General features: G+C 45.9%; 1 long non-coding RNA gene across 1 annotated transcript; it reads right to left on the reverse strand.

Annotated features, from left to right (window-relative positions):
* Positions 1-1,065: 1,065 nt before the first annotated feature.
* On the reverse strand, positions 1,066-20,523 carry LOC121034880 (uncharacterized). Its single transcript, XR_005792651.1, has 3 exons — positions 20,403-20,523; positions 2,950-3,065; positions 1,066-2,437 (listed from the first exon to the last, which is right to left on the reverse strand). It is a non-coding gene; the product is annotated as an uncharacterized LOC121034880 (long non-coding RNA).

Genomic DNA, 20,523 nt, shown 5'->3' on the forward strand with positions numbered 1-20,523 from the left:
TTCCTGGAATCCAAGGTCAGACTGAGCCTTCAAACCATGGGACATCTTAACTAGCAGAGCCCTTAGCATTCAGCGTGGTAGACTGTATGTGGCTACAAATTCTTTGACATTCTTCCCATTGACAGGTGGCAACTCTGTGTTCTCCACTTGAATCTGGCCAGGCTCTGTGGCTACTGGGCCAATAGTCCACCACACCACCGTGCCAGCTTCTGAACTCAGGCCTTACGACTCTGACAGTTTCTTCTTCTCATCTGTTGGATGAGAACGACTTTTGGGGCCCCAGCAGCCCCTTGGAGAAGCACACATGGAGCAGTATGAAGTCCCTGGTCAACAGCCCCACACGAGCTCCCAGCTGACAGCCAGCGCCAACTTGCCAACCATGGGAGTGAACCATCTTGGAAGTGGGTCCTTCAGCCTCCATGGAGCTTCTTCAGCTGAAAATGCCTGGAGCGGAGATGAGGTGTACCTTACGAGTCTCCCAGATTGCGGATGCGCGGGCAAAATAAACGATTGCTGTTTGTTTAAGCTGCTGAACTTTTGAGCGGACTATCACACAGCAATAGACAAAGGAAAGAAAAAAGCATCTACCAGACAGGTGGCAAGCTAGGGCCAGAGAGCCAAATTTGGGCTATTGCCTTTTTGTTAATAAAATGTTATTGGAACACAGCAATGCCCGCTTATTTACATATTGCCTTTTTCTGCGGTTGTGCGTCATCGGAAGAGCTGAGTCGTTGGGAACCCCATGGCGCACAAAGCACAAAATATTGACTATCTGGCCCTCTGCAAAGAAAGTTTGCCAAACCCTCAACTAGTCTCTCCGAAAGAGGCCCAAGGACGAGAAGTCGCTGCTCAAAGTCTACATTCGAGTTCGGGGCAGAATCAAGACAAAGACCCAGGATTTTTAAATCTCAGTTCTGTGCTATTTACATCATTCCACTAGGATTTATTAAGCATCTACTCCATAGTAGGTGTCGAGCTACTAGGGTGAGGATGATAAGCGTCACAGCTGCTCCCCCAAAGCACATAACCCCCAAAGCACAGCTGCTCCCCCAAATGGCCATCTAGCACTTTTCATTCCTGCTATGGTGTCTGGGAAGAGTTCCTGCATGCCTTCCCAGCATCTGCTCCCCCGACTTTTTATGACAGCACCTTAAGTTTCCCTTAAGAAGCCATTGCCATCCTGCCAATTCATGTGGTTTGAGTGGAGCTGAACTTTCCTTTCAGCTCCAGGCCCAGCCACTGTGCTTTGCTCCGAAATGTCTAGAAGACGCAGCTGCCAATGAGATCCCACCCTCAGCCGTATGCTGGATGTTCTAGGACAAAGAGAAGTGCTTTCCTGGAGAGGCTATGCTGGCAGCCCATCCACCTGGAGCCACAGGGACTGTCTCTGCCGCCATATTGGGTGGGCCTGGCCAAGATCGAAGCCCCCGAAGAGGAAAGCAGAACCGGGAGCTGGAGAAAGATTCCTTAGCTATAACTCTGGGTGCTTTCATCAATGCTCAGAAATATCCTTTTTTTTCTGAAACCACACAGACTCTGCCATTGTAACTGAACAATTCCAGTGGATATCGTGCTTTTCCCCTAGGCAACCACCACCCAGCCCACTTCTGAACCCTTCCCTTCCCCACGTCATCTCGGGTGCCTGCTCTCTGCAGCCCCAGCCTCCATCTAGGAGTGCAAGTTTCAGAACCAAGAGTGCCAAAGGCACGTCTGAGAGGAGCGGAGCCAACTTTGATAATGAATTCCTGAGCACTGTGTGAGCCATTCCGTGGTTATTCGAAATCTCATTCAATTTTTTTTTTTTCTCCAGTGATAATAAGTGCACTGTTTCTGGTATTGTGTCTGTCAGCCGCTAGATGACAGAGGTATTGCCAGTCAGGATCTCCATAGACTTGTGGCTCTGGGAATGATGCCTCTTGGGGGGGAGGGGGGTGCTGGCAGTGCAGGGTGACACATGCGTGCAAGCTTGGAGGAGCTAGAAACAGGAGATCCGCTGCCCTCAGAGGACCTGGCTGAGGTCTGGACCCCATTGTTTTGAGAGATTCTGGCTTCAGAAGGCCTTTTCTTTCCTTTTGAAGTGGGGACTGCCCTCGAATGGGCATCTCCTATACAGGCAGTGGAGCAGATCTGGGTTGGCTCAGATCTTGGACCTCCAGCACCAGCTGCTTCAGAGTTTCATGGAGAGCTTTCGAAAAGTCCAGGTGCCCATCCCATCCTCTGCAAGATTCTGAGTCAGTAGGTAAGGAGTAAACAATCCTGATGTTGACAAATCTTTCTGATTCTAGGGGCAGCCATGTTGACAACCATAGGTATGAGATGTTCAGAGGCCAGAGTCTGACTCTTTCCTCTTCTTGGAAGCCTCTCATTAGTCCCCCAAGGTGTCTCTCCTCCTGGCCTCTCTAGGTCCTTCCCAGAGTTACTTTCATGCAATCAGAGGCTGTTGGGAATAATAGTAAAAACCAGCCTTGTAACTTTCCCTTTAAGGAAACCACCTGAGAACCAGACATGTTTCCCAAGATAGTGTTACAAGATCAGGGCTTAACCAGGGTGCAAACCAGAGAGGCTGAACAGGGGAAACTCTTCTGTGTCTCGTCTCACTCTGAATTATGGGGGTGGGCGCTATCCTCCAATTAGCTCACTCAGCCTCCCAAAGCTGACTCAGCAGCAGCCTGTTCTCCATCCTGATAGGTGGGAAGGAGCTGCCCACTGACGGAGGAGAGAAGAGGGGCTTCTTTCGGACCCCCCCCTTCTGTGTATACACTTTGGGCCATCAGAGGCCACTTGGAACTTAATGGGTAGGTCACCAGCCTCCAGCATCTATAAATAAATTTCCGTTCCCTTCCCCAGGGTTGCGGTAAGTCTGGATGGTGAGTACTGCCTCTACCTCCAGCCCACCTTCCTCCCTCTGCCCCTGCCCTCAGTATTCCATATACCCACACAACCGCTCACTTAGAATCAGCTCTTTGCAGTCCGGTGTGTCAGCAAGAGTGAGTGATGGAGCCCACAGGCCATTGTTCAGGGGAGGATGGTGGTGAGTCATGGTGAGAGACTCTTCTCAGACGGTGCTGGAAGACAGAATAATAACACCCTTTGGACCGGCCTCTTAAAATAGAACAGCTGGAGTCTGTGACCATGGGAGGAGAAGTGGTAAGATTCCAGTGTACTGGATGCTTGGGTGCTCTGCCCAGTCGGGTTACCTTCCTTGTAAGACCCTGGCTCCTGGTGTGCCCCTGGGTAATTGGAGAGTGTTGCCGCAGGCCATTTGAAGTGGGGCTTCCAAGACTTGGTGTTGCAGAAATTTTTGGGATTCCATAGAAACCAAGGACATACCCTACCCAACCTGCATATACACATTTATGTAAAATGCTTCCTATAGTTTCCGGGGTTCATGGAACACTCATTCATGGTCTTCTGGCAAAGAGCTACTGGTCTATGGGTTCTATTTGTTCACTAAGTCTATGAAATACTCTTCTTCCAAATTCTTCTCTCCATACCTTCCATAACACCAAACTTTGTTTTGGTTTGGTCTGGTTGTCTTTTACTCACAAACATTTACGGGGTGGCTCCAGCAGCTTATGGGAAGGGCGGTATTCCTGGGAGGGGGAAGAGAGGAGGGGCTTGCACTTGGGATGTCGGCAAGAAGGGTGCAGACATTGCAGACTCAGGGGCACTGAGGGGCTGACTGGTCAAGGTTGGCCATTCCAAGCCCAGTGGCTTTCCCCACTTTCCACCCTTCTCCCTGGGATGTAGTAAGTCCCAGGGGTGAGTCACCGTATGTCTAAGGCAGCCCGGGCAATGTCATCCCTCATCGTGAGTCTTTCTGGCTCCAGTTCTGGCCAAAGAGATCAGAGGGGAGGTGTGCTTGGGGCCCTCCCTTCCTAGAAAAAAGGCAGAGCCTCTGAAGGAAAAACCTTGTTGTTTGTGCCAGTTCTTTCTTCAGTGAGATGTTGGTTTGAGGACTTATATATAACTGCTATGGCCATAGTGTGACCTTGAGATGATGCGTGAAAATGGAAAAAGCCAAAAAACAGAAAACAAAACAAAACAAAACAAAAACCCTAGCAACTTAAGAAGGAGGAGCTATAAGTTAGGAAGAGACTGGGCTCTTGAAGGATTTCATTGACCTTTGACCTACCCTGGATTCTCAGACTCCTAGTCTTATGAAGTACAGTAGCGTCTGCTTTATTTAAGCCACAGCTGGATGGGTTTCCCGTTATTTGTAGCCAAAAAGCATTCTGAAGGGCTGCAAGTGAACAGTCGCAGGTCTTTAACAGGTCCTGGTCCACCACCAGGGCTCAGAAAAAGAGGGGATCTACTCTAGATGGAGGTGAAGGATAGATTGAGGAAAGCTGGAAGGAGGTAACAACCTTGGGCCAGGCCAAAAAGATTACCTCTCCTTTCTCTTTCATTAGATTAGATTGCGATTACTGGTGCCTAACACAGGCACGTGCTCAATAAATATTTGTTGAATGAACACATAAATATGTATATGAAGGAATGGGTAATTCAATTTTTAAATGTTTATTTATTTTTGAGAGAGAGCAAGCGGGGAAGGGGCAGAGAGAGGGGGACGGAGGATCTGAAGCAGGCTCTGTGCTGACAGCAGCATGCCCGACATGGGCCTCAAACTCACAGACCGTGAGATCATGACCTGAGCCGAAGTTGGATGCTCAACCAACTGAGCCACCCAGCTGCCCTGGGTAATTCAATTTTTTTTTTTAATTTTTTTTTCAACGTTTTTATTTATTTTTGGGACAGAGAGAGACAGAGCATGAACGGGGGAGGGGCAGAGAGAGAGGGAGACACAGGATCGGAAAACAGGCTCCAGGCTCTGAGCCATCAGCCCAGAGCCTGACGCGGGGCTCGAACTCACGGACCGCGAGATCGTGACCTGGCTGAAGTCGGACGCTTAACCGACTGCGCCACCCAGGCGCCCCTGTCCTGGGTAATTCAATTTTTAATGCAGGACCCCAGAGCTCAGTGATGTCCCACCTAATGTTTCTTGGAGGCCTCTGTAGAGTCTCACATATGCTTCCTAAGAGACCTGATTAGCTTCAGGCCTCTTCCCTGTGAGCAGGACTCTGTGGCAGATGTGTTAATAATGTCACTTGCCAGGATAGTAGATATGTGTCCTCCTCGGAGTATGCAAGTCCTCACAAATCTTACTGAGAAAAGATGGAATGGGATAGATCCACACCCTCTCCAAGAGATAGAAGAAGGGGACTGAGGGAGGTGGATGTGGTTGGCTTTGTGGACGGTGTAGCATTTGGTCAGGGAGACCCTCTTGTTCCCTCCCTAAGACTAAGACAAGCACAAGGCTTTAGGTGGGATGTTTGCCACAAAGGGCATTGGCGTTTTTTTTAATGTTTATTTATTTTTGAGATAGAGAGAGCACGAGTGGGGGAGATGCAGAGAGACAGGGCGACAGAGGATCTGAAGCAGGCTCTGTCCTGACAGCAGGGAACCCCATGAGATCATGACTTGAGCCAGAGTCGGTGCTCCACCGACTAAGCCACCCAGGTGCCCAGGGCACTGGCATTTTGTTGCACAATTAGACATCTATTTAGCCAGCTGGTTTGCAAAACTTCTCATCTACTACCTGAGCAGGGAAAAGAAAATCATGAAGAGATGGCAGAGTCAGGAGTGATCAGATAGAGAGGGTGCCAGAAATGTGACCTTGATTTCCTCCTTCCTAGGAGCTAAAGAAGATGGAGTCCACACCTTCACATGAAACATGGTGAGTGGTGCCTGAGGACGTGTGCAACATGGAGCCTTGATGCATCTCAGGGAGACACGTGACCCCAGGATCACTGTTGCTGTTGCTGAGGGGGAAGGGCGATTTTCGATTTGACATCTGCCACTCAGATGTCAAACCCTTTGTCTGAGACTTTGGGTCTTCTAGAAGGGGTTAGAATGAAAACTTGAAATGGCTGTCTCTAATTCTCTGTCAGCAACTGGGTGTCCAATATTTCAGTCTTATTCTGACATTAACTACCGAGAGCTAGACTCCATAAGTTTCAGGGTTCAGTCTCATGAGATTGACTTCCCTTCAGACACCAGTCACAAGTCTGGCGGGTGCGGATTGCCACCTTCCTGGCACGTAGATATGTTCACCAACCCAGAGGCTCCCAAATCTCACCACGTTGGGGTTTTAATGGAAGTTCCACTTTGTAAGTATGATTGATTAATCATCCATTGGTGATTGAACTCAATCGGCAGCCTCTCTCTCTTTCCCTCTCTTTTTCCAACCTGAGGGGGTCCCAGGCTGAAAGTTCCAACCCTATAATCATATGGCTGGTGTCTCTGGGGACCAGTCTCCATCCGGAAGCTCTCTAGGGGCCCACCAAGCCTCACCTTATTAGCATAAACTCAGCTGTGTTTGAAAAGGGGGCATTATGGGGCGCCTGGGTGGCGCAGTCGGTTGAGCGTCCGACTTCAGCCAGGTCACCATCTCGCGGTCTGGGAGTTCGAGCCCCGCGTCAGGCTCTGGGCTGATGGCTCGGAGCCTAGAGCCTGTTTCTGATTCTGTGTCTCCCTCTCTCTCTGCCCCTCCCCCGTTCATGCTCTGTCTCTCTCTGTCCCAAAAATAAACAAACGTTGAAAAAAAAATTAAAAAAAAAAAAAAAAAAAGAAAAGGGGGCATTGTGGATAATAAAAGATGCTCCTATCACTCAGGAAATTGCAAGGGTTTTAGGCTCTCTATGCTAGATCCCAGGGACAAAGACCAGACATATTTCTTACTATACCACAGTTTGACCAAATATTTATTAAGGAGTGTCAACTTTGTTGGAATATGAATAGGATGAGTGGAACCCTTTGAGAATAAGAGGGGTCACATTAACCAGGACTACCCTGGGTACATTGGGGTGTGTGGTAACCTTAATTTTTTTTTTTTTTAACATTTATTCATTTTTTGAGAGACAGGGAAAGACAGAGTGCGAGTGGGGGAGGAGCAGAGAGAGAGGGAGACACAGAATCCGAAGCAGGCTCCGGGCTCTGAACTGATAGCACAAAGCCCGACGTGGGGCTCGAGCCCACAAACTGTGAGATCATGACCTGAGCTGAAGTCGGATGTTCAACTGACCGAGCCATCCAGGTGCCCCAGGGATGTGTGGTAACCTTAATACGGAAACAGCTTTATTTCTTCCAGTAGGAGCTTAAAAACTGCCGTATACCTCTCCTTCCCTTCCTCTCTTCCCCTTTCCCATTGAGTGGTGGTCCCATGATTTCACTTTTTGTGAGATTCTTCAGTTTTACCCTCTCCTTGGGTCAAAGCCGTCCATGGCACACCGGCCTCTGAAGGTACAGGGACACTGGACCCCCTGAACCCTCAGAGCAGAAACCCTGGGTGGGTTTCTGGGGTAGTCAGATCTCCTCACCAGTTGCCTTGGGCCACGAGTGATTAATAAATATCATCTTTTTCTGTAAGGTTTGGAAGCGCTTCTTTAGGTCATTAGTAGGGTCTCATTTTGGTGTTTAAGATACACTCTTGTTCATGTAATTAACTCCCTCCAATTCCAAATGCAATGAAAAACTCTCCTGCTTTTTCACAGGCGGGTTCGGGAACTCCCTCCGAGCAGACAGAGCCGTGGGCTTGTCAGGCAGGGGTAGCCCTGGATCTCAGCTTGCCATCCCTCCACCCCACCCCCTGTCTGGAGAGAAACGCTTCACCGCCGAGCGGAGCACAGCAAGACTGCATCTGTGCCACAGAGAATGTGGGAGACCCGCGTTCCCTGGAATGTGCTTCACTCAAGAGCATTGTTCAGGGGGTGCGCTCTCTCCTAGGAAGCTCCTTGGGGACCCACTGCCGGTACAGTCAGTTCTGCCGTCACATGACGTGTGCTCCTGAAAATCCCGGTGCTATAAAAGGCAGTGCAAGTGCAAACCCCAGGGCCAATGGCGAAAATGGGCTTAGGGCCCAAAGCTCAAAAGCTTTTGCAGGGACACATTAATAAAAAGAAAGGAACCTGATAGAAATGATGTCACAGTCTTGCATATATTACGTTTAAGAAATACATGAATGCCACACGACGCATGGCCCCTTACCTTGAGGAAGACCTGAAGTTGGCTTATACAAGTGAGGGAAAGCTTGCGAGTAATGGTCAAGTGGTGGGAGGGGGTTATCTGAAGCCAGAGGGGCAGCTGTAACCCTGATCTGGGGGAGAGCTGAGGCAGCTGGCGATGTTTGAAGCGTATGCTTGCGTGCATTTTGTGTAATCCTGCCAACAGTGTTGAATTTAACTGGAGTCCTACGATCCTGGGAAACAGGGATGACGAGAGAACCCCCTTCTCCTTTCGGTGTTCCAGAAACAGCTCACTGCAAAGAACCACCCTCCTCATGTGACTTAGAGAAGACTCCCGGATGACCCTTTGTTAACCTGCGGCAAGGACACAGACCCTCCAAATTCCCTTTTTGCTTTAGAAATGATTAGCTGAGTTGTTTTGTCCCACTGATCCATTGGAACAAAATGCTTGTTACCCAAACTTGGGTTAAGCTTTCTCTCCTTCCCCTAGGTATCTGAGCTTTGTTGGTCCACCCTCAAAAAGTGGAATCCTCTGAGCTACTCTGTCTGATCATGCCCTTCTCTCCATGGTTGGTTCTTTCAGGCCTTGATTAATTCTCTCCATAAAAGAAAAATCCTTTCACTTAATCTTTTTTTTCTAATTTTTTAAAAATATTTATTTATTTTTGAAGAGAGAGAGAGGGACAGAGCGTGATCAGGGGAGGGGCAGAGAGAGAGGGAGACACAGAATTGGAAGCAGGCTTCAGGCTCTGAGCTATTAGCAGAGAGCCCGACTTGGGACTCGAACTCACGAACTGTGATCATGACCTGAGCCAGAGTCAGATGCCTAACCAGCTGAGCCACCCAGGTGCCCCTCACTTAATTTTTGAAAGCATTGCAGATCTCCCAGTGGGAGAGTTTTTCCTACTGTAGCTGTCCGTCTGCCACCATTGCAAAAACCTATCAAATAAAGCGTCTCCTTGTCTCGGTCCAGATTTGTGTTTTATTTGACACTACGAAGTTGGTTCAGGATGGTTCTGCTTGCACCTGGCGTTTCTTGTGGATGAAATAAACATCTGTATTTGCTTAAAGTATTCTCCAGTGCATCCATGGCATAGAACAAATTCACATTTCAAAACAAGTGTTAAAGCTGAACTCACTACAGATGTCTGGCCCAGACATTCTGAATCTCAACAGTGGAGGCAGCTTATTCACACACTTGGGTCTCAGTTGCCTGATAGTCTTTTAAACTTATGGAAAGATTGTGGTAATACTTTACAATTGTTTAACATTTATTCATTTTTGAGAGACACAGAGAGACAGAGCATGAGAGGGGGAGGAGCAGAGAGAGAGGGAGACACAGAATCTGAAACAGGCTCCAGGCTCTGAGCTGTCAGCACAGAGCCTGACTTGAGGTTCTAACCCACAAATCATGAGATCATGACCTGAGCTGAAGTTGGATGCTTAACCGACTGAGCCCCCCAGGTGCCCCAGATTTTGGTAATACTTTAGATTCTTTGCAAAAATCCATGGTATTTCCATTCTCTCTCACTCTCATCTTTATCTTCAAGTAAAGCCTTTCTGTACAGGCCTTCTTCCTAGAATTGACCTCATAGTCATGAAAATCACAGAATTTCAAGGTGAGAAGGGATTTAAAAATCTCTTGGTCCAAGACCTTTATCTTATGAAGAAGGAAAATGGTGTTGCTGATGGTGAGCTCCTTGGGTCAGTTCCAAGGCTAGTTTCATATCTGAGACCCTCATGCTTAGCTCAGGACCTGGTATGATCAGGTGCTCAAGAGGAATCAAAATTAATGACAAACCCAAAGGGAAGTTTGAAGGAAAGGCATCAAGGCAGGCACCTTACTTGATGGTCTGTTGAATGACACCAATTGACCAAAGGCTCTTCTTTCTTCTAAAACCAACCCAAAATTGTTCTCATTCCCACTCTCTAGGTGTTCCCTAAACCATCAGAAATATAGAGGCAATTTTGTGCTCAGGGAATATTGAATTGAACTTTTTCTATTTTTCCTAGTTGATGGTTTTTGCCCGTATCACAGTAGATGATGTGGATTATGGATGGCCAGACTGCATACTCTAAAATGTGACTCCTCTGGGAGTTTTTAATCTATCCGAGACACAGACAAACACAGCAGGGAAAAGTGAAAATATCTCTGCTTCATTAGTGGATATTTATGAGCTTGTCTAGGGTCGCCATGGTGACCAGAAGACAGGAACTACTTGTAGATGCCAGTACCTGTAGAAGATCTCAGGTAAGGGATGAAGCTATTACTGACAATGAACTATGGACCAGGTTGCTTAGCATCTATTTATTTAATCCTCACACACACCTACAAGGATGTTAGTATTACCCCATTTAACACTGAGAAAACTGAGGCTCAGAGGCACTAGGCCATTTGCTGAAGACCACACAGATCTGAACTTGGCACCACCTAGCCCTGACGTCTGTGTGAATTGCACCTCCTGGAACTGTGAGCATCACCATGCTTTGACTCAGGTGGTGGAAGCTGGCATAAAACTGCACAGAGACATGCATGTACCCAGGAAAGCACATCACTGGGGCTGGTGGAGCCACCACCAGCCTCGCTCAGGATGCCACAGGCCACCACTCACGGGATCCAGCTCCTCTGTTGCTGTTTCCTTTTTCCCCCTTTCGTTTCTTTCTTCTCTGCTCCCTGAGAAAAAGAATCCAGTTGCTTTGCTTGGTCACAATCATGCACACAGTGGAGCTCTGGCCCACGGTTGGTGGCTATCTTGGATCAAGGCTCAGTCCTTGTCTCATCAGTTGAACCTGATGGTTAGTGTGGGTTCTCTGGGAAGCAGACCTTGAAGCAATGATTTAAGCCCAAGATTTCATTGGGAAGGTGCAGGGGGGCAGATTGGTAGGGGAATACAGAAGTGACGCAAGGAAGGGGAGGAACATTATTGAGCCAGCGATTGTGGTGGGAGACTGTCGTTAATTCCTTAGGGAAAATCCAACACAAAACATTTGCCCCAGAATTATTCCACTCAAAGGTCGAGAGAAAACAGATATCCATACACCAACTCCCTAGTGCCACTGGGTGAGGGTTGCTCCCTGGGGCTGTCAATTCCTGGTCACTTTCAGCTGGCTCTGCACATCGGAAGAAGGGGGTTAGAAAAAGTCTTCAGGCTGAGACATGCAGATACTGACTGCTGGAAATGGGCTAGAGCCCCCTAAAAGGTCACAGGAAACTGGATGGGGCCATGACAGCTGCTGCTACATCAGGGTTGCAGGGTTATGTGAGCAAAAGCATGACCACCTGTGTAAAAGGGTCTGCCTTCTGGCCACTTGGCTCATAAGTGAGCTGAGAGAGTGGCAGACACAGTGTGATCGGGCATCTTCTTGTAGACAATGACCTCTCCTTTCAGAAGACCAGACTGCCTTCCCAACGTAGCCCATAATAACAGGCCAACGTTTTGGGGCACCTGGGTGGCTCAGTTGGTCGTGTCCAACTTCAGCTCAGGTCATGATCTCGTGCTCTGTGAGTCCAAGCCCTGCATCAGGCCCTGTGCTAACAGCTCAGAGCCTGGAGCCTGCTACAGATTCTGTGTCTCCCTCTTTCTCTGCCCCTCCCCTGTTCACGCTCTCTCTCTCTCTCTCAAAAATAAAGATTAAAAAAAATAAAAGGCCAACACTTCCTGCATTATCTCATTGACCACCCAACCCCACCCCTGCAACATTCCTGTAGGGTAGGACTATTATTTTCATTTTACAGAAGACAAAAGCAAGGCTAAGAAAACAGAGATAATAACGCCTTTCTGAAGATACCACTTTCGAAAGGTTGTTGTATAGAAAATGGTGGGGATAACAATTTACTTAAGAAGTAATTGTGTATTGCTCCTGGCAGATTTATCCATCCCACGATGTAGAGCCCCACAAAGTGCTTTGCACGGAGAAGATGCTCAATGAATGGTATGTTCAACTGAAGTTCTGGTTTATGAATGTATTTCCTGGAAAGATCTTGTCAGAGACAAAAATGCACAGGGGAATTATGGAGATATTTTTGTTCAGGTTATCACAGCAGGGAGAGGCATCCAGGTGTGAAGGTCAAGGTATGTTGGCAGGGTGGCTTTACCTTCGACTTATAGGGAGGAGCACACAAGTTCCAGGTAGGGTGATGTAGAGCTAGAATTGTTTTGCAATCAGAGGAAGTCTCAGCTAGCTGAACAGGAAGTGTTTATCTCTGTGTCTGGCTGGTTTTGGAGGGACAAACAATTCTAATCTTTTTTTTTTTTTTAATTTTTTAATGTTTATTTATTGAGAGAGAGACAGAGACAGAATATGAGCAGGGGAGGGGCAGAGAGAGAGAGAGAGAGAGAGAGAGAGAGAGAGAGGGAGACACAGAATCGGATGCAGGCTCCAGGCTCTGAGCCGTCAGCACAGAGCCCAACGCGGGGCTCGAACTCACCAGTGGTGAGATCGTGACCTGAGCTGAAGTCGGACACTCAACCGACTGAGCCACCCAGGTGCCCCAAAACAATTCTAATCTTAATCACTCTCGTGAGGCAAAGAATGGGAAGTCCAGGGTCGTTGGTGGTTGGTTTTGTTAAGTAAACAAGGGAGTCATCTGTGAATTTGTGGTAGTCATGACAACGAGTGTCCACGGAGCCTTATGTAAATTGTATGGGAAAGGGGCGCCTGGGTGGCTCAGTCAATTAAGCGTCTGATTTTGGCTCAAGTCATGATCTTGCGGTTCGTGAGTTCAAGCTCCCTGTTGGGCTCTGTGCTCACAGCTCAGAGCCTGGAGCCTGCTTTGGTGTCTGTGTCTCCCTCTCTCTCTCTGCCCCTCCCCTGCTTACACTCTGTCTCTCTGTCTCTCTCTCAAAAATAAATAAACGTTATAATAAACAAATAGATAAATAAATTGTATGGGGAAGAGTGGTCCTTTTGGGTCAGTCATTTCTAGGAACACACAAAGATGGGGGGATTTTAGAAAACAAAGGTTAGGGAGACTTTTGAACTGTTGCTGTTTTCCAGGATCACAGGACTCAGAGAAAGTTTAACATTGTCAATTTCATTGAAAAAATATATAAAACTTAAGCTATATTTAATTATATATTATGCCTCACTTGTTTAAAAGATAAAAAGAGGGGCACCTGGCTGGCTCACTCAGTGGAATATGTGACTCTTGATCTTGGGGTCGTGAGTTTGAGCCCCATATTGGTTGTAGAGATTACTTAAAAATAAAATCTTAGGGGCACCTGGCTGACTCAGTTGATTAAGCATCCGACTCTTGATTTCAGTTCAGGTCATGATCTCAGTCTGTGAGATTGAGCCCCACACCAGGCTCTCTGTCGACAGTGTGGAGTCTGCTTGGGATTCTCTCTCCCTGTCTCCCTTTGCCCCTCCCTGGCTCGGGCTCTCTCTCTTCTCTCACTCTTAAAAAAATAAAATAAACATTAAATTTAAAAAAATAATTAAAATGATAAAAAAAAAAACAACAAACTACTCACACATACACACACAGATGCAGCAAGAGTAATTTTTTTTCCAAAGACAAATGCATCCTTGTCACCTCTCTGCTGGCTTCCCACTGTTTTCCAGATAAAGATGAAAATTCTTAGCAAGACCTCCAGGCCCTACATGATCTGGCCCCTGTCTGCCCCTCTGGACTCATCTCTGGGCCTTCTTACCTCTCTATCTGGGCATTCCAGTCTCCATTGCTCTTTCTGGAATTTTCCATGCTCTCTTTTGTCTAAAAACTGTTGCCCAAGTTGTTTTCTCTGCCTCAAAAACTCTCCACCCCTCCTGACTTCAACCCCACCCGGGTTTAGACACTTCAAGCTTTTCTGGTTACCTTTACCTTTTCGGTACAGACTAGGTTCCTTAGTTAAAAACTGCCAGAGATCCGTCAACCACCAGAAGTTTATCAACCACTTTGAAGCAACTATCTTCATTTGAATGTCATCTAGAATATATAAAAAGTGGTAAATAAATGTACCTTCCATGATACATGTGCAATAAGAACTCCTATAACTGTATATATATGCCTTTGATGTATTTTCACCTCAAGGTTATCAACTGTGTGTCTGACAAGTAATATTAAATAAATCTGTAATCTATCGAAATTTTTGGTTATAAACATTGTTAACAGAAATGGTTTCACAAACACAACATGTAATGCGCTATTACATTTTGAGCATAACTACTTTAGTGAATAGTTATTCTTTTAAAAAAACAAAAACAAAACAAAAATCCATGGAGGTCAAAATTCTTTTCCTTTAGAGCGGCACCAATGGAAATACAATGTGAGCCACACGTGTGATATTAAATGTTCCTCTTGGCAAATTTGAAAAAGTAAAAAGAAGAGGTGAAATTCAAGGTTTTTGTTTGTTTTAATTTAAAAAGTTTTAACTGCCGTGAAATACACATAAAACATACCATCCTAGCCATTTTCAAGTGCACAGCTCAGTGGTGTTGAGTACATTCACATTGTTGTGCAGTCAATCCCCAGACCTGTTTCATTCTGCAAAGCCCAAACTGTCGACCCGTTAAACCACACCCCATTCTCCTCTCCCCCAGTCTCCGGCAACTACCATTCTACTTTCTGTCTCTAGGAGTTTGACGACTCTACGTACCTCCCACAAATGGAATCATACAGTATCTCTCTTTTATTACTGACTTATTTCACTTAATAATGTCCTCAAGCCTCGCCCACGTTGTGGCAGGTGTCAGCATTTCTTTCCTTTGTATGGTTTGTTCTTCCCTTCAGGGACACCTGGGTTTCTTCCACATTGCGGCTATTATGAGTAGTGCTATGAACATGGATGTGCAAATATTTCTTCAAGACCCTGCTTTGGGGTTATCTGCCCAGAAACAGAATTGCTGGATCACATGATAATTTCACTTTTCATTTTTGGACAAACTACCATACTATTTTCCACAGCAGCTGCACCATTTTATATCCCCACCAACATCACACATGGGTTCTCATTTCTTTTCATCCTTGCTAACACTCATTATTTTTTATAGTAGCCTCCCTAATGGGTATAAGGTGGTGAAATTAATTTTAATAAGACATTTTATTTATCCCAGTGTATTTGAAATATTATCGAGTCTACCATCAATAAAAAAATTATTAATGAGGTATTTTACATTTTTTGGTGCAAAGACTGAGATGTGTTATATATTTTATTCTGAGAGCATATTTCAATTCAGACTAGCCACATTTCACTGTCGGTTAAGCAACTCTTGATTTTGGCTCAGGTCACAAGCTCACGTTCGTGGATTCGAGCCCCCATTGAGCTCTGCACTCACAGCATGGAGCCTGCTTCAGATCCTCTGTCTCCCTTTCTCTGCCTCTCCCCCTCTCAAAAAGAAATAAATGTTAAAAAAAATATATTTAATTAAAAAAAAAGACTAGCCACATTTCAATTTCCCTATAGCCACATGTGGCTAGTGTCTCCCATATTGGATAGCCTGACTGCAGAGCATCTAACTCAGTTAAATATTATGTATTCATTGGTGGGCATTTTTGTCTGGCTGTCTCCCTCATTAACTCCAAGCTCCAGGAGGACAAAGAATGTGTCCGTTTTGCTCATATACAGTAGCTTGCTGAAGGCTGGCACAAACCAGGTGCTCAATAAACACTTTTTAATAAATGAATGAATGAATGAAGAGTGTCTCTATTAATATCTTTTTGTCCTGACTTTGTTCAGACTCATTTGTAGTTAATTTCTAGGAATAATTTGCAATGCTTTGTTCCTTGACCTGCTTTCCAGGCCTGCTTCTTAGCTCCTGGGAAAGCAGAGAAATAAATGTTACCCAGGCAGATCCTAGAGCTGTGTCTGTGAAGAGATGGAAATAGCAAGTAAATGCTATTGTAAGGGAGGAGAAATATCTTTCTTCTACCCAACTTAGGTTTTTGGCTGGGTCTTTATAACAAAAGACAGATTTACAAGAGAAAAGCATCCAAATTTATTTAAGGTAAGTTCTATGTGACATGGGAGCCTTCATAAGGAAATGAAGACCAGAGGAAGTGCTTCAAACTGAGTATTTTTACACTTGTTTGATGAAGTGTGGGAAGTCATGGAAAATGTGTTAGGACAAAAGGGGTATGAGCTAAGAGGAGGAAACTTGAGGAAACTTAGCAAGGCCTGTTCGTCCTGATTTCTCTTGAAGCCTCTTGGGGTCCTTGCAGATAAGGATGTTCCTTTCCTCTGGAAATAGGGAAGACATTTTTTACATGAGAGTCTCATGACCTGCTTTAAGGGAAGCCCAAAGAATCCTTCCTGCACATGCTGATTCTCAAATTCTTTCAGTTTAAAAGAGTCAATATGTCCAGGTGCCATATTTTTGGTTGATGTATCCTGAACCCTGTAACTATCACAGCAATACACAGCACCTGGGTTCACTGGAGGATAAATATTCTCTCTATAACACCAGTAAAATTTGAGAATAGAATCTTAGTTTCTTTAGGATTATTTTCTTTAATTTTTTTTTAAATGTTTTTATTTATTTTTGAGACAGAGAGAGACAGAGCATGAGCAGGGGAGGGGCAGAGAGAGAGGGAGACACAGAATCTGAAGCAGTCTCCAGGCTCTGAGCTGTCAGCACAGATCCTGACGTGGGGCTCGAACTCACGGACTGTGAGATCATGACCTGAGGGGAAGTCGGATGCTTAACTGACTGAGCCACCCAGGCGCCCCACTTTAAATTTTTTTTAATGTTTATTTATTCTGAGAGAAAGAGAGCATGAGCGGGGTAGGTCCAGAGACAGAAGGAAAGAGAGAATCCCAAGCACCTGTCAGTGCAGGGCCGATGTGGGGTTCCCGTGAGATCATGGCGTGAGCTGAAATCAAGGGTCAGACACTTAACCAACTGAGGCACCCAGGCACCCCTAGAATTATTTTCAGTGTAAATCAAGGAAGAGTAAGGGTTAACTATTAGTCATCAGCATTCCAAGGTGGAAAATGTATATGCAGAGACCAAGAACCTGTCTCATAGGAGGCCCTATGTGGGAGTGGAGGTAGGGTGGGGCATTTAGTTCCTTTAGGAGTTTCCCATGAGGCAAGTCAGGCCCCCCCACCCTGGATTTTGTGACAGGACTACTAGTTGGCCACATGGAGCCTTTGAATGAATTAGAGAAAGGTGCTCTCTGTGGGGAGAGTGGGTGGAGCATGAGCTGGTTTTTAGCATAGTCTCACTTCCTTGTGCGGTGCACAACCTGTTCAGCCATAAGCACTGGTCCTGCAAAGTCTCTCTAGAGCAGTCACTTTGTCTGAGGTGAACTTCCATTAACTAAGTACACCAGGTTGATAGATAAAAACAAAAGGCTCACTGATTACCTTTCTTTGAGAAGTCACGGTCACAGGGATTGAGATACCTATGTTATTATGAGTAGTGAGTACATTCAAAGCTAGTTCCATGAATTAACGAGTTCAACTCTCACAATAACCCTATTATACTATCATTAACTCCACTTTTAACATATGAGGAGTCTGAGGCTCACAGATAAATGTCAGAGCTGGGATTTGAACCCAACTGTCTAGTTTCCTTAGGCGAGGCAATGAGAGGTCACACTTCTCTTGTTGCTGACTTGGGACCCGTAAAGGTCATTATTGCTCCTTCACCTTGTTTCTGACTTGTGTTTGAACAGCCACATATCAGAATGGGCACAGTCTTTTCTTGGATGTGCTGATACAGTTCAGGTGCCTGGGTGGCTCAGTCGGTTGAACGTAGACTCTTGGTTTCAGCTCAGGTCATGATCCCAGGATCGTGGGATCGAATCTAGTGTCAGGCTATGCACTGAGTGTGGAGCCTGCTTAAGATTCTCTCTGTCTCTCTCTTTCCCTCTGCCCCTCTCCCCCACTTGCTTTCTCTCTCTCAAATAAATAAAATGGAAAAAAAAAAAAAAAGATGTGATAATACAGCCGCACATCAGGGGTTCAAAGCCTGGGATCCACTCTGTGTCCCTCAGATGACTTTGTGAATCTTTGCTCTGGACTGCTGGCTTAAGACTTCAGGGCTTTCTCTGGAGGGCAATTGCTTCACCCTCATTTCCTAGTTATTTCAGGACATCTCCCCAGAGTACCCAAGTTCTGACAACAAACACCCACTCAGATAACCAGAAAACATACTCTAGTCTGAAAATTTCAGTGGATGGCTTGTCTAGTACTGTTCTCTTTATACAATAAACTTTTGAAATGTTGCAAGCAAAAAAAAAATTCTGGAATGTGTAGAAATTTCGATGCTTTCAGGAAGCTGGCTGTTAGAGGAACCCTCATGTGAAGGCTTTTGTTAAGTGGAGGACCAGATTTGTAAATCAAACAATTACCCCCTAGCCAGATAAAAACAACAGCTTCCATCTCCTGGCATTGATGACAGACTAGAAACCGTGCAAAAGCTTCACCTCCATCATTATAATCATTTCTCTCTCTCTTCGTAACAGCTTTATTGTGACATAATTCACACACTGTACCATTTACCGTTTTAAAGTAGACAATTTGGTACTTTGAGTATATTCACAAGGGTGTGCAGCTGTCCACTACCTTATTCCATAACATTTCCATGATCCGAAAAAAGAACCCCCTTGCCAGTGAGCCCTCACTCCTTGTTCCCTCTCCCCCCTCCCCCCGCCCCCCCCCCCCAGCTCCTGGGTAGCCACTAACCTACTTTCTGTCTCTATAAGATTTGTCTATTCTGAACACTTCAGATAAGCAGACCTGCACAATATGTGGTCTTTTGTGCCCAGATCCTTTCACTTAGCATGTTACTAAGGTCGACCCGTATTGCAGCATGTATCAGTACTTTACTCCTTTTTATGATCAAATAATATTCCATCGATGGGTAAGCCACATTTTGTTTACCTACTCGTCACTTGATAGGCATTTGGGTTATTTCCACTTTTTGGCTACCACCATCTCTTAATCCTCTTGCCACCCTTAGAAGCATGTATTGTCCTCTGTTGATTCAATGAATTACATTTTCCTAGAACACTGAAAATGACAAATCTTTCCAGGAAATCAATGACTGGACTTAAAGTCCCAGAGACCAGTCAAATGCTGGTTCTTAGATGTTCTGGATTTTAGCTTTCTTTCCAACCCTGTCTCTAACGTTAATCCAGTGAACAATGTCCCGAACCATGAATCCAGCTCCTCCTAGAGTGCAGAGATGCTTCTATCAAAAAGTTCTGGCGTTATTTTATGTTCCCAGTGCTTGGTGGCTCCAGGAGACCATCTGGTCCTTCCCACAGCCCAAGAGATTCCTGCAGAGCACAGTGGATCAGATGTTCCACTTTGCAGGCCTGGTTGGATTCAAATATCCCATCTGATCCCATCTGACAGTTAATAGGGGAGTGACTTTGGGCAAGTTACTTAACCTCCCTGAGCTTCAGTCTGGTTATAGAAAGGGGTTAATAACATTACTTTAGAGTTGCTGTCAGAACCAGTCAAGTGTTAGGGCAATACCCTTCATGTTGTAAACTCAACTACTGGCTTCCTAACTACCAATTGGTGGTGGGAGGTATCTCTGTGCCAAGTTGCTCCCACCAAATCCAGACATGCTGGTTCTTTTCCACTAATCAACCCTAACTCCTCTTCCCACCCCCACCCCACCCACCAATTCTTTCCTGGTTAACTTCTCACTCTTCTGATATCATTCTAATTTTTTTTTAACGTTTATTTATTATTGAGAAACAGAGACAGAGCATGAGCATGGGAGGGGCGGGGGAAGACACAGAATCTGAAGCAGGCTCCAGGCTCTGAGCTGTTAGCACAAAGCTGGAGGTGGGTCTTGAACTCACAAACCGTGAGACCATGACCTGAGCCAAAGTCGGACTTAGCCAACTGAGCCAGCAAGGCGCCCCTCTGATCTCATTTTAAACGCCACTTCCTTGGAAAGCCCTCATGCCCGTCTTCTTAGAGCACTCTGCATTTTCTTTCCATTACTGTATCAGTTTGCCGTTTCCTATTTATTTTAATGTTTTTGTTGTTGTTGTTGTTGTTCATCAACTGTGCACTCCACCAGGGACTCTGTCTGGCTCTCTAGTTCCTCAGTATGTACAGTGGTCTAGGATCATGGCAGGCATTCATCAAATATTTATGGCAAATAGTCCACCTCGTTCTTTGAACTGAGGTTCAGACAGGAGGAAAGCATCCTCCTCCAAATCACAGAGCGTAAGTGGCATATCTGTCCCCATGTGTCCCTATTCCCAATCCACACTCTATCCCCTGAGCCTGGTAAGAATTTTTCTAACGTGCCCCCTAATATATTTGAGTGCCAAAGAAAATTCCAGAAAGGGGAGAGTAAAGAAGAGTGCAAAATAAGGGAACCTCTTTGTGTTTGGCTTGGCTCTTCCTCTCCCGACCTTAAGGCGCGTATATTGTAAAGCGAGGGATTATAGCAAAAACGACATACCGGGGCAGCTACCACAACCGAACTAGCGAAGGAACAGCCACGCAAGGAGCGGGGACGCTGAGAGGAGGAAGGGGGTGAAGACAGAAGACAGATCCTGCGCAGGCGCAGCCGAGACATTCCG

The sequence above is a fragment of the Herpailurus yagouaroundi genome, unplaced genomic scaffold (assembly GCF_014898765.1).
Source record: "Herpailurus yagouaroundi ecotype Mexico unplaced genomic scaffold, PumYag 160, whole genome shotgun sequence".
NCBI classification, from domain to species: domain Eukaryota; kingdom Metazoa; phylum Chordata; class Mammalia; order Carnivora; family Felidae; genus Herpailurus; species Herpailurus yagouaroundi.